The 11,718-nt window shown below is 39.9% G+C and overlaps 1 protein-coding gene across 1 annotated transcript in view; it reads right to left on the reverse strand.

Moving 5' to 3' along the window:
* The window catches only part of SKAP2 (src kinase associated phosphoprotein 2), a 209,691-nt gene extending 206,881 nt beyond the window's left edge, over nt 1-2,810 (reverse strand). Inside the window, exon 1 of the mRNA XM_021935945.2 lies at nt 2,571-2,810. The gene's annotated coding sequence lies outside the window, so the exon portion shown is untranslated. The remainder of the gene's footprint in view (nt 1-2,570) is intronic.
* Between the last annotated feature and the right edge of the window lie 8,908 nt (nt 2,811-11,718).

Consider the following 11,718-nt stretch of genomic DNA (forward strand, 5'->3'; position numbering starts at 1 on the left):
ATAGGTCTTCCAACTTCAAAGAATTGAGAACAATTTTTCTTTTTTTTTTTTTTTTTGAGACGGAGTCTCGCTCTGTCGCCCAGGCTGGAGTGCAGTGGCCGGATCTCAGCTCACTGCAAGCTCTGCCTCCCGGGTTCACGCCATTCTCCTGCCTCAGCCTCCCGAGTAGCTGGGACTACAGGCGCCCGCCACCTCACCCGGCTAGGTTTTTTTTTTTTGTATTTTTTAGTAGAGACAGGGTTTCACCGTGTTAGCCAAGATGGTCTCGATCTCCTGACCTCGTGATCCACCCGTCTCGGCCTCCCAAAGTGCTGGGATTACGGGCTTGAGCCACCGCGCCCGGCCGAGAACTATTTTTCTTAAGCTACAAAATTATCTTCCTTCCTAAAGAAGAAAACGACTATTTCATGGACATTTTATATTAGGGAGGATTCTTCCTCCCTCTACAGTTATCACATATAATTCTTTGTCTTGTCACATTTTTTATTAAACCAGGCCTCCAAATGTTCCAATCCTTTGTTTCCTTCTGATAGAACTGAACCTTTTTTTTAAATTCCTGTGTCTCATTTATTCACGTATACTCCAGTCATTCCACTAAGGAATTGAGGTGATTTGCTCTTGTATCAAATAGACAGCTTTCTGGAGTGGATCAAATGGACAGTGTCTACACTGCTCATTATGACAAGTCATTCTTGTTAGTGAGAGACAGGAAACTATTAAGATTACCTTAAAATATATAGCATCTCATATTCCAAATAAAAAAAAGGCAATAACAGAAAATGGACTTTTTGTGTGAAACACATTTCCCCTATTTAGGAAGCCATTCTCAGACGCAGGTCCATGATGGATTCACTTGGGCAATGCTTTGTATAGTCTATCATTTTTACTGTTCATTGTTAAAGTTATTGAAATTGATTATAAGATGGAAAGTGTAATAAAGAGAAGTTAGGAGAAATACATTCTTATTTCTCTGGTTTCCATAACAAAAACCAAGAAGTAAATCAAATCATACTTTACATTCTTTAAACTAGTCATATCAGGTTGAAAAAAAAGAATAATAAATGTAACTTTAAATCTCAACCTAAGAGAGGTAGCGGCCTCCCTACCATTCTGCAAAGGAGACACTAGACTCTGCTAAAATCTTATGATTTGTCTTACCAAAAGTAGATCCTCCAGTTCAAAGATATACGTATATATCCCTATAACTGAAGCTAACTGCCTTTCTTATGTTCTTTAAAATTAGCTTAGGGGTACTGAATAAGTATTTTCCCACAGGCCTAGGTTTAAGAGAAGCTAAATAAACACCAAAGAAAAATAGAAAGTAGGCCAAAATACAATTTACTTTTCTCAGCCTTATCGGGAGAACCCGCTGCCGATGGTTAACATGGGTTCTTTTCTATTTCCTAGGCATCTCGGCTGGTTTGAGAAATAAAGGGAAAGAGTACAAGAGAGAAATTTAAAGCTGGGTGTCCGGGGGGAAACATCACATGTCAGCAGGTTTCATGATGTTCCCTGAGCTGTAAAACCAGCAAGTTTTTATTAGAGATTTGCAAAAGGGGAGGGAGTGCATGAATAGGGTGTGGGTCACAGAGATCACATACTTCACAAGGTAATAAAATAACACAAAGCAAGTGGAGGCAGGACGAGATCACAGGACCACAGAATGGGGCGAAAATAAAATTGCTAATGAAGTTTTGGGCACACATTGTCATCGATAACATCTTATCAGGAGACACGGTTTGAGAGTGGACAACCTGTGTAACCAAAATTTATTAGGTGGGAATTACCTCATCCTAATAAGCCTGGAAGCACTACAGGAGACTAGGGCTTATTTCATCCCTTCAGTTTTGACCATAAAAGGCGATCGCCTTAAGGGGGCCATCTATAGACCTACCCTCAGGGCGCATTCTCTTTATCAGGGATGTTCATTGCTGAGAAAAAGAATTCAGCGATATTTCTCCTATTTGCATTTGAAAGAAGAGAAATATGGCTGTGTTCCGTTGGGCTCACTGGCAGTCAGTTCAAGGTTACCTCCCTTGTTCCCTGAACTTCGCTGTTATCCTGTTCTTTTTTCAAGATGCCCAGATTTCATATTGTTCAAACACACATGCTCTACAAACAATTTGTGCAGTTAACACAATCATCACAGGGTCCTGAGGCAACATTCATCCTCCTCAGTTTAAGAAGAAGATGGGATTAAGAGATTAAAGTAAAGACAGGCATAGGAAATCACAACAGTATTGATTGGGGAAGTGATAAGTGTCCATGAAATCTTCACAATTTATGTTCAGAGATTGCAGTAAAGACAGGTGTAAGGAATTATAAAAGTATTAATTTGGGGAACTAATAAATGTCCATGAAATCTTCGCAATTTATGTTCTTCTGCCGTGGCTTCAGCCGGTCCCTCCGTTTGGGGTCCCTGACTTCCCACAACACAGCCTCTCTTATCTTCATTTTTATTTGGCTTTCATAGACATGTGGAAGAAAGATTATATTTATACTTAGGCATTATATTAGCTATCTATTGCTCTATAACAAAATTAAGTAGCTTAAAACAAACAGTATCTCACAGTTTCTGGTGGTTAGGAATCCACGAGCAACTTAGCTAGATGACTCTGGCTCAGAGCCTCTCATGAGAACTGCAGTCACCTGAAGACTTCACCATGGCTAGAGAATCTGCTTTGATGTTGGCTCATCTACAGGACTGCTGACTAGAGTCCTCCATTCCTCTTTGTCTGTTAGAAAAAAGCCTCACTTGTTCACAACATGGACTTCTCCATAAGGCTGCATGAGTATCCTCATGATATGACAGCTGGCTTCCCAAAGCAATTAATCCACAAGACAGAGTAACCAAGACAGAAGCTGCAATATCTTTATGACTTAATCTCAAAAGTGACATCACTTTACTGCTGCCATATTTAATTGGTAACACAGACCAAGCCTGCTGGAAAGGGGGAAGGGACTACAGATGGCTGTGAATACTGGAGGTAGAGATCATTGGGGGCCACACTGGAAGCTGGCTATCATAGTTGTCCCTCTGATGCCCAATGGTTCACATCCCTCCCACATGCAAAAATACACTGATCCCCTCCCAAAGCCACTTGCAAAGTCTCATCCCATTGTCACATAGGCTCAAAGTCCAGAATCTCATCATTTAAATGAAGCTCAGGTGTGGATGGTGCTCCTCTGGTTTAATTCCTTAAATACAGCTCTTTGAGGCTGGCACAGTGGTTCACGCCTGTAATCCCAGCACTTTGGGAAGCCGAGGTGGGTGGATTACCTGAGGTTGGGAGTTCGAGACCAGCCTGACCAACATGGAGAAACCTCGTCTCTATTAAAAATGCAAAAAATTAGCCAGGCATGGTGGTGCACACCTGTAATCCCACTAATCATGAGGCTGAGGCAGGAGAATCGCTTGAACCTAGGAGCCAGAGGTTGTGGTGAGCCTAGATCGTGCCATTGTACTCCAGCCTGGGCAACAAGAGCAAAACTCCCATCTCAAAAAAAAAAAAAATATATATATATATATACACACACACACACACATACACACACACAGTTCTTTAAGTACAGATATCTCAAACTAAAGCTCTATGTAGTACGAAGACAAGTTATCTTGTCCCCACATACTCAACATACAAGAGGAGACGTTCATAGGATAACCACCACAGACATTCCTATTCAAAGGGGTTGGGAGAACAGGAAGTAAACAAAGATCACTGGTCCAAAGCAATTCTGAAGCCCAACCAGGAAAATGTGGCAAGTTATTTGATTAGGACACAGTTCTATTCCCACCTGGAAATAACTTATCCTTGGCTCTTCGTTATTCCCTCTGAGCCACCCATCTTTTTCCATGAACGGTTGTATAATTTTCTCAACCTGCTTCCTGACAATACAACTGAGGTGGGGGGTGGGGGGTAAAAAGATCTGTTTTCATTTTGTACTGTCACTGTCCCAATTCTCTATCAGTCAGAGTTCAAGTAGAAAATCAAAACTACTAGAATGAAGCTAGAAAGATGGAAAGAGATATAATATATGGCAATTTGTTACAAAGATTAAACCCTTCCCAATTGTGAAAGCTGGTTAAACTGTCTCTTTATATAAGGCAGTTATCTTTACATCTGATGCTCGAGCTCAAAGTCCACGGAGCAGGGAATCAGAAAGGGAAGATGGAAGAACTTCATGACAAGCTGGTAACTAGAAGTATAAGCCATAGTTCATGAGCACAACCTGAAACCCAAGTTAGCTCTCACTTGATGGTATGGATGTCCTTCAGAAGCCAGAGTCCTTCATTAAAGAGCTAAATGCACACACTTGACCAAGAGTCAGAGAAGTAGAAGGAGGATCCAATAGAAAATGAAGCAGTAGCAGGCTCAGCTGCTGACTTACACCAATGGAGTGAGCAAAACAGTAAGCAACAATACGTGTGAACTACAAAATGACTGCTACTTCATTTCTGCTCTCCAAATCTTACAAAAGAATACGTTTTGTGGCCTAGCCTAACCAGAACCTGCAGAAAAAGGATTCTAGTAAATTTAGGTCGACAGCCATTGTACTATCATAAGTAAAATGTGGACTAAACAAATGAAGCAACTGGGCTGGGCACAGTGGCTCACACCTGTAATCTCAGCACTTTGGAAACCTGAGGTGGGTGGATCACCTGAGGCAGAGTTTGAGACCAGTCTGACCAATATGCTGAAACCCTGTCTCTATTAAAAATACAAAAATTAGCCGAGCATGGTGGCATGCAACTGTAGTCCCAGCTACACAGGAGGCTGAGATAGGAGAATTGCTTGAACCTGGGAGGCAGAGGTTGCAGTGAGCTGAGATCATGCCACTGCACTCCAGCCTGGGTGACAGAGTAAGACTCCATCTCAAAAATAAATAAATAAACTAATAAAATAAATTAAGCAATTGAAGTTGCATTTATTTTGCAGCCTAATGCATCTAAACAAAGTGTAAAACCTATTGGCTCTCAAGATATCTTGTAAGGGCTCTTTTAAGAATTTTTACAAATAAAGATTTGGTTTTCATTTTCTAAGTTATTATCCTTGTTTTAATTTGAAACTTCCATGGTTAGTTGGTATAAGTTTATCATTGTGTGGCAGTCAACAAGAAAAAATATTCTCACTGGAATTCGTATGAAGTCATTTACTCTGAAAAGATGTGACATAGAACCCAACCAGAACCAAAGGTGCAGTTCACAATTTGAGTTTTTAGTTCATAATTGTTATTAATCTTATTAGTAAAATTTACTAAGTTAGCAAGATTTGCTGTCCATCTCATTCACATACACACAAACATACACAGTCATGCATCACTTAACAACAGGGACACATTCTGAGAAATGCATCATTAGGTGATTTTTGTCATTGTGTATGTCTATGTCATCATAGAGTGTGTGTATATATATATATATATATATATATATATATTTGAGACGGAGTCTCGCTCTTTCGCCCAGGCTGGAGTGCAGTGGCGAGATCTCAGCTCACTGCAAGCTCCCTCTCCCGGGTTTACGCCATTCTCCTGCCTCAGCCTCCCGAGTAGCTGGGACTACAGGCGTCCGCCACCTCGCCTGGCTAGTTTTTTGTATTCTTTTTTTAGTAGAGACGGGGTTTCACTATGTTAGCCAGGATGGTCTCGATCTCCTGACCTCGTGATCCGCCCGTCTCAGCCTCCCAAAGTGCTGGGGTTACAGGCTTGAGCCACCGCACCCGGCCCATCATAAAGTGTATTCACACAAACCTAGATCTGTAGCCTACTACACATCTAGCTAGATGGTATAGCTTATTGCTCCTCTGCTATAAAACTGCACAGCATGTTAATGTGCTGAATACTATGGGCATTGTAACATAATGGTAAGTATTTGTGTATCTAAACATAGAAAACATACAGTCAAAATACAGTATTATAATCTTATGGGACCATTGTCATATACGTGGTCCATCAACCAGCGTCATTATGTGGCACATGACTGTACTCAGGCACTTTGCTGCCCTGGTCAATCATTTTAAGAACAAGCAATTTAATATGAACTAGAGTTGAATAATTAACATAATGCTGTATGTCTTTAGGGTTCTACAAATTAGGAATAAGGTGAGAGAACTATCCATCCCATTCCAGACTTGTCAGAGGCTACCTGGTTCCCTGCCCAGGTAGCAGCCCTCTCCCTTTAACTGAATTGATTTATTTTATCTAAGATTCTCAGTGCTCAGGAACCTAACCATCAGAAGGGTCAGCTTTCATGATAATCTGGCTCTGATCTTATATCCTAGCTCTAGTAACTGAGTTTCTCCTGCCCGGTTCGGAGACCAAGTCCTTACTGTGCTTATTTTTAATAAAGAGACGTGTTTGTCTTGATTACATCTAGGCTTCTTGGACTCTGGTTCTGCCTTACTCTTGGTCTTAATTTATAGGCTGCTGCTATATTCTACCTGGATCTCCAGAGAAGAGATGGGCCCAAATCACATTCTTTGTTTCTTTTTTTTTTTGTTTTTTTGAGACGGAGTCACGCTCTGTCGCCCAGGCTGGAGTGCAGTGGGGAGATCTCAGCTCACTGCAAGCTCCGCCTCCCGGGTTCACGCCATTCTCCTGCCTCAGCCTCCCGAGTAGCTGGGACTACAGGCGCCCACCACCTCGCCCGGCTAGTTTTTTGTATTTTTTTAAGGAGAGACGGGGTTTCACCGTGTTAGCCAAGATGGTCTCGATCTCCTGCCCTCGTGATCCGCCCGTCTCAGCCTCCCAAAGTGCTGGGATTACAGGCTTGAGCCACCGCGCCCGGCTCCAAATCCCATTCTTGCCTTTTATTTCAGGCTTAGTCCCCAAGGTATATGTGCACTAGGAACATGCCAAGAAAATTCTCGTTCTTCATTACTACCTAAAATTTAATGCAGAATCCCTTTTCTTCATGTGAATTGTTTTACTACTCCTTGATGGTTTGATGAAGTTACCTTGAACTGTAAGCAGGTACTTTAAAAGACAAATCTTTTGATTCTCTCCCTTTAATTCTTATTAAATAAGAATTTAAATAAGAGGTCCAATTGAGTGATCCTAAATATCTCATTTGTATTCTTGGTCCATCACAGAGTCAGGGAAAGTTGTCCTCGAGCTCTCCTAAGGGGAAAAATGCAGGGTCACTGATACAACTTAATTTTCCCCAATCCACCCTACTGCTAAAGATGACCCTTCTTGCACTACTTGAAATTTTACCAATCAGAGAGAGAGTGGATGGGTAACTATCTTCCTTTTTACTTTGATCTAGGTTGGTTTGAGAAATCATGTTTAATGATTTAATACCTGGATTTAATGGTTTAATACCTGGATTAAGCACACTATGACTTTGGATGAAAGATAATTGAGACAGTATTTTGGAATTTAAAACATTATAAGGGAAAGCAGGCTGCATCAGTCTTCCAAATAATGGTTTCAGGACTAGCAATGTAAAGCAAGCAAGATGTTCATGGTCATATGTTATGCTCTGTGCCCTGCTCTCTCTTTAGGATAGCACTGATCCCCACAAAATCCTTATTAACATTTAATGAAAAGACAGTCTCCTAGAAGAATGAAACCGAAGAATGCAGCTGCCTTATTAATTAAACTTTGGAGGATTCGCACTTGGCCTCTGAATCGTAATTTATTCTATATGAACTATTTACTGAATTTTTGTACCACTGCCCCATGAATTATTTTGTCACAGGAATTTTATTTTTGTTATTGCAGCTATTTAAATAACATTAATCTAGATGAAACATAATTTTCTAAATATACTTCTAGAAATCATTTTATAGCTAAAGAAAAAAAATACCCCCACTTGCAGTGAGCCAAGACTGTGCCACTGCACTCTAGCTTGGGCAACAAAGCAAGACTCTGTCTTGGGGAAAAAAAAAATACCTCCACTAGGTTGGCAAAGATTCTAGAACATTAAATAATTAAAAACAGGTCTGGATTTCTTTCTATATGTAAAGATAAAATAGTAAATTGTAACCAGAGTCCTTCCTATTATTATAGTACATCTGTTCTCACTAGGCAATTTTAAAATACCAAGCTGTCTTCAGCAACAGTAATTCAGTGGGTTTGTGCTTAATATATTCATGAAGGGCTTTGATGGATTTGATAACCATAAGCAGCTCTTAACATTAAATTGCCATTTAATTTTTTTCAGTGACTTTCAAAGTTGTCAATATTAAACAGTAGTGTCGTACAAATGACTAAGACCAATATGAGTACAATTAAATAAGATTTAGGCTGGTCACAGTGGCTCATGCCTGTAATCCTAGCACTTTGGGAGGCTGAGGTGGGCAGATCACTTGAGGTCAGGAGTTCAAGACCAGCCTAGCCAACATGGTAAAACCCTGTCTCTACTAAAAATACAAACATTTGCTGGGCATGGTGGCACATGCCTATAATCCCAGCTACTCGGGAGGCTGAGGCACGAGAACTGCTTGAACCTGGGAGGTGGAGGTTGCAGTGAACCAAGAGTGCACCACTGCACATCAGCCTGGGCAACAGAGCAAGACTTTGTCTCAAAAAAAAAAAAAGATTTCAAAGGCGCTCAAAATTCTCCCTTTTTCTATAGTGTCCCACTACTAGGCAAAAGAAAAACACACACACACATACACACATTTTTACAGGACTTTAAGTACTGTCTTGTATATCTGCTCACAATTTGCATTGCATATTACAATACTTAGAAATTATTCCATCCCTACCCCCATTTCAACCCCATTTAATTTTTATACTTTTTCCCTATATTCATCCATCAAATCCATGCTTAATTTAATTTCATAATACTAAACAATTTTTTACCCTCATCCCTAATACCATAATTTTAAGATACTTTTATTTAAATAATTCAGATCTCAACTCTTCCCCTTTCAGTTCTTCTTTGTTTAATGACTACTTTAGTGTGGTTTTATGTACTGAAATTTGGTAAACAAAGGAAGTCAGCACTGTTGACATCTACCCAGTCTTTACAATTTGTGGGCTGCCATAGACACGTCTATGGGACAAGAGAAGACATCAAGAATTATATAATTTACCATTGATGTGCTTTGCTGTCCTTCAGTCCATTTGTTCAACATTCTAAAGACACATTGCAGTGTAATGAGAAACTAGCTTCCTCCTTGTTTTAGTTATTTGCTTTGATCCTAAAACCATGTTATCGCTTCAAATGTGATGCCTCCCCCAGGAACCCATATATAAGAGAAAAAAATCACTGACAATTCCAATTCCTCTCCAGCCAGCTTGCTTTATATTTCTATAAGCATTTGCTTTTACTTTTTAAATAGCTACCTTATTTTTTTCAGAGGTAAAAGAATTATTTTTATATTCTATGCAATGCTATGAAAACAAATAACTTTTAAAATCTAGAAAAATTACCTAACTTGCTAGAGCACAAAGGACTTCCTGAAGTATCCCCAAATTATCTGCTTTCTTTTTATTGTAATTGACTGCTACACATTAGAAGAGGATTTTCTTTCTTTTCTTTTCTTTCTTCTTTTGTATTTCTTTCTTTTCTTTTTCCTTCCTTCCTTCCTTCCTTCCTTCCTTCCTTCCTTCCTTCCTTCCTTCCTTCCTTCCTTCCTTCCTTCCCCTTTCTTCTCTCTCTCTCTCTCTCTCTCTCTCTTTCTCTCTGTCTTTTGGATCTTGCTCTGTTGCTCAGGCTGGAATACAGTCGTAAAATCATGGTTCACTGCAGCCTTGGCCTCCAGGCTCAAGGGAGCCTCCAACCTCAGCCTCCTGAGTAGCTGGGACTACAGGCATTACAGGCATGCATCACCATGCCGGGCTTTTTTTTTTTTTTTAATGGAGACAGGGTTTCACCATGTTGCCCAGGCTTGTCTCAAACTCCTAAGCTCAAGCAATCCACCTGCCTTAGCCTCCCAAAGTGTTGGGATTACTGGTGTGAGCCCCCAGTAATCACTTGAGTCCAGGAGTTCGAGACCAGCCTGGGCAATGCAATGAGACCAACACGATGAGACCTCTACAAAAAATTTAAAAATTAGTTGAGCATGGTGGCACATGCTTGTTGTCCCAGCTACTCAGGAGGCTCAGGTGGGAAGACTGCTTGAGCCCAGGAGGTTGAGCTTGCAGTGAGCTGTGATTGTGCCACTGCACTTCAGTGTGGGAGACACAGCGAGACCATTTCCAAAAAAAAAAGAGAGAGAGAGAAGATGGACCTGAATTAATAGAAAGCATTTCCCATTCACATTTTCATATATCATTTCTTAACTTAAAAAATTAAAAGCTAATATTAAAAAACAATAAATTTGACATGAATTACTGATAAGTCTTCAGATTTCATGCATTCAAATATATTCACATTCTTGATTTGTAATAATTAGAATCAGTAGCAGTGTTACCGAAAGTGTAGTCTACTGGCAGGTGCCAATCAACAAACTATTTGTTACCAGTACAAGAAAAGATGAGTGTAGAAAGCCAGAAATGTTTTATAACAATTTGACACAGTTTTGGCATTTCTTATTGGTTTTTTTTTTTTTTTTGAGATGGAGTCTCGCTCCGTGCCGAGGCTGGAGTGCAGTGGCGGGATCTCAGCTCACTGCAAGCTCTGCCTCCCGGGTTCACGCCATTCTCCTGCCTCAGCCTCCTGAGTAGCTGGCGCCCGCCACCTCGCCCGGCTAGTTTTTTTGTATTTTTTAGTAGAGACAGGGTTTCACCGTGTTAGCCAGGATGGTCTCGATCTCCTGACCTCGTGATCCGCCCGTCTCGGCCTCCCAAAGTGCTGTGATTACAGGCTTGAGCCATGGCGCCTGGCCTCTTATTGTATTTTATAAATGTATCAGTCAACATAGATTAGAAACTTAAAAAATAAATGTTCTTTCATCAAAGATAGCTTGAGAAGCACTGGTATAAATTACTAAAATCAACAGATACTAACCAAACTTAGTTAAGCTAATAGTTTTAAACTCTTTTCCTACTAAATTATGTTTTTAAAATCAGAAACACAATGCCTGTTATGACTATAAAATCAAATGAAATATAATAGAAAAAATTATCACTTTTTTTTTACAATGCTATGATCAGTAATATCATTCTTAGATATGAAAACAAAGTTTGCATCTTCTCATATGTATCCCTAACACCAAACACATTCACAAATTAAGTTCTCAGTAAAAATGTATTCAATTAATGTCACAGTAATGCAGATTGGTCGTGATGAGTAACTAAATCAAATCTTTGCCATTCAATTCATAGAATGACTTCAAGTTCCATCTCTTCCTTGTGCCCTTTCCTCCCTTTTTTTGGGAATGTCTATGAGTGCTACATGAACGGAGCATGAAAGTTAAGCTTCCAACTTTCTGCCTAGAACTTCGCATATACCTGGCACATGGTAGTTGTTAAGTAAGTGTTAAATGTATGATGAAATGTTTTCTAGCAGTACAATAACTGCAAGTGGAAGACAAGATTATGAAAAAGGAAAATCTAAGATCTCTACTGTATCAGTGATTGCCACAAAAATTAAGCATAACAAAGTATCTCAAAATTCACTGATTTAAAGGAACAATAATTAATTTGTAGAGATCCGTGGATTGGCCAAGGGTAAACTGATTCAGGCCAGACTCAGCTAAGGCAACTCAGCTCTATTCCACATGACTCTTGTCTTGGGCATGTTCTTCTCATGGCAATAACAGAAGTACAAGAGAGCAGGCGCAATCATACGAGCACTTTTTAAGCCTTCAATTATATCACAACTAC

The sequence above is a fragment of the Papio anubis genome, chromosome 4 (assembly GCF_008728515.1).
Source record: "Papio anubis isolate 15944 chromosome 4, Panubis1.0, whole genome shotgun sequence".
Classification (NCBI taxonomy): domain Eukaryota; kingdom Metazoa; phylum Chordata; class Mammalia; order Primates; family Cercopithecidae; genus Papio; species Papio anubis.